The 2,982-nt window shown below is 56.0% G+C and overlaps 1 long non-coding RNA gene across 1 annotated transcript; it reads left to right on the top strand.

Moving 5' to 3' along the window:
• The first annotated feature begins 591 nt into the window (after positions 1 to 591).
• On the top strand, positions 592 to 1,594 carry LOC116863354. Its single transcript, XR_004381811.1, has 3 exons — positions 592 to 617; positions 1,123 to 1,196; positions 1,574 to 1,594. It is a non-coding gene; the product is annotated as an uncharacterized LOC116863354 (long non-coding RNA).
• Positions 1,595 to 2,982: the final 1,388 nt, after the last annotated feature.

Here is a 2,982-nt window from a genome sequence, read left to right as displayed (position 1 = left end):
TCCTGCCGAGCCCCACCAGTGGACTGACCGTTCTGTGGATCTCTCCCTAGCTTGGCTGCATGGACAGACGGGTGAACGTTCGACAGGAACGACAGAGGAAGACGCCCCATTTTTCACCAGGGTGGTACGTTGGCCTTTCTTTGTGGGAGACACAGAAGTCTTCTGGCTTTTTTTCATCAAGGTCACGTAAAAAAAAAAAAAAAAATCTCAGCATGCACAATTGACAGGGTAGGGAGAAGTTTGAGTGAGAATCTGTTACCAAGTGCTACCTAATCCCGAAGGCATTGCAGGGGGGCGGGGACAGCCACAGCAGGATCACCTACCATCTGGAGGGCAGGGAGCTTGGGTACGGGTAGCAGCTATTCCTCCTTGCCACCTATTTTGTCCGGTGGGACCCGGAACGTGGGGCCTCTAGGACGACTGGGCGCCATCCGTGGAGGACTCCTTTTGCTCTCTTCCTACTTTGGGGCTCACGGGCCTCTAGCACACTTCCCCACCTGGCTTCCTCCCAGGCCCCAGGGAACAAAAGAGCCATGCAAACAGGACAAAGCCTGGTTGGATGTTCATACTGTTTTCTTTTCTGAAATCACAGGTGTCCCTGCGGGAAGGGGACGGCGGTAAGTATTCTGTCCTCCAGCGTCACTCACTTGTTTGCAACAACCTGGAAAAGGGGAGAGGTGGGGCCTCCTCGCAGGCTCCACGATGAGAACCACCCCGATTCCAGGTCCGGCGGGACTGAGAAGAAAGGGTCGGAGTAACAGAAAGGGAGTTTCTGGGGAAAGACCCGTGGCCTCATGGCCCTGTCCCCGGAAACTACGGCGCTGCTCTTAGGTGGTGCAGGTTTGGGGGCAGGCAGTAGGTGTGCCTTGGAGATGGACTATTTATTTCACAGCTACTCCAGGCCCTGTAGCTCCAACGGGAGGCAGAGTTTCTATTCACGTCCCTGCTCCTCTCCAGGACCTTTCATCCTCCACCCGGGAAGGGCCCACTACAGCTCAGTCCATACTGATGAGCTCCCCACCTCCACACACTTGTCCGCACGTGCACGCCAAGCAAAGCTCCCTGAGCGGTTCCCGAAGAGTCCCGTCGGGGTCCCGACACTCTCTGTGTGTATCCACCTAGATCCCCTGGCTAGCCTGTACGATGGCCTTGACGTGGACAGCACAGCGGGAGAGGCCCCATTTTTCACCAAGGTGGTAAGTTAGCCTTTCTTCAGGTGAGGTACAGCATCCCTTGTTTCTCTTATACTCGCAATCAGATCCGAACACCTCAGCACGGACCATGTCCTTGGTGGGGAGATTATTGAGGGAGCGTCTCTTAGCCACGGAGACCCCATTCCAAAGACCCTGCAGGAAACAGCAGCAGGGTTCGGTTACAGTCCACAGGGTCGTGAGCTTGTTCACGGGTGCTACTGACACCGCCTCGCCACCCAATGGACCCAGGCCATGCAACCTCTAGGTGGATTCCGTATCACTGCCCATGACCCTGCCCCTCACCAAGAGAACAAAAGAGCTGTGCACACAGGACGAGGCAGGACTTGATGTTCACCATGTTTTCTTTTCAGAAATCGCAGGTGGCCCTGCTGGGAAGGGAGAGTGGTAAGTATGCTGTCCTCTAGAGTCACTCATTGGCTTGGAGCAACCTGGACAATGGGCAAGGTGGGGCTTCCTTGCAGGCTCCATCTTGAGAGCCACCCAGAATCCAGAACCTGTTGCAACGAGACTAAGGGTCACGCTCCGGACCGAGACCCGAGGCCTCGTGACCCTGACCCCGGAAGCTACCGTGCTGCTCTTAGGTGCTGCAGGACTGGGTGCTGGGCACGAGGTGTGTTTCCATGGGAATCCACGCGCCGTGATTCTCAGGGTTGGTGCGTGTGTGTCAGGTGGGTGAATGCTATGTTCTCCAACGTGTCCGGTCCCCTCAAAATGGCGATTAATGGTGTCCACGTTCTCAGGGAAGTTTCCCATCACGGTCACGTCATGCACGTCCATTCATGGGAAAACTCTTCAACACCTACAATCGAAAGAGGTGTTCTTTCCTTGCAAATACACATCAATTCCCCCAGAAAACAAATCCCGTCGCTAACTAGGAAGGGCTAGACTGTGCCCCAAAGACACAAGTGTGTCTTTTCCAATCCCTGTTACGGAGTCAGTGTCCAGGCTGGGGCTGTCCCGCCAAGGTAGGTCTCGGGCACGAATGGTCCCAGCACCTCCCTCTGGACACTACACTCACACACACGTCTCTGCATCAGGGGCCCCACGACGCGTCTTCCCAACCTCACCAGAAGCACTGAGCGCTGGGACACACTCCTCCCTTCTGCAGGCGGCTTCCGGGGCAGCCTCGTGCAACAGCCCGTTCGGGGAGGACCCGCACAAAGGGGCAGTGGGGCCCATTCACTCCGTCTTTCTCCATGGAGATCTACCATTTCCCTGCAGATACTGTGTCTAAGAATGCAACTGGCCTTCTCCCAGGGGAAATCCCACACCCACCACTGGTCCTCCCTGGGTCTCTCGGAGGTGGGACCGAAAGGTGTCCTATCCAAGGGAGAATGCGGTCGTCTTCGGGGACTGAGCCTCACTGGGGGGACCTGGGCCCCCTCCATGCAGGAACGAAGGGGGCTCTGTGCATTGCAAGGTGGCCAAAGAGAACCTCAAACCTCCACAGGTGGGACAGGACAATCACCACCCATTTCGCTGCCCATCTGTCCGTGCAAGAGGGCCTTCTTAGATTCGGAAGATTTGGGCCAATAGACAACTCAAGGGAGTTCAGTGCCTGGGAATGGAAACAGAGCCAAATCAGGGTTTCAGGGTTCTTTGGCAGCCAACAAGACTTTCTCTCAGGAGAAACACGTACTGGAACAGAATCTGATTTTCCGACATCCCTTTTCCTCACTCGCGTGTGCGGGATCCACAGGAGTACCTTTCGCGGCTCTCTGAGAACACTCAACAGGCTTTTCCAGGGTGGTTGCACCGGTCTGCATTC

Source organism: Lontra canadensis, unplaced genomic scaffold, assembly GCF_010015895.1.
Source record: "Lontra canadensis isolate GAN:19392208 unplaced genomic scaffold, GSC_riverotter_1.0 scaffold956, whole genome shotgun sequence".
Lineage (NCBI taxonomy): Eukaryota > Metazoa > Chordata > Mammalia > Carnivora > Mustelidae > Lontra > Lontra canadensis.
The sequence above is the reverse complement of the archived record's forward strand: the minus strand, read 5'-3'. Positions and strand labels throughout refer to the sequence as shown.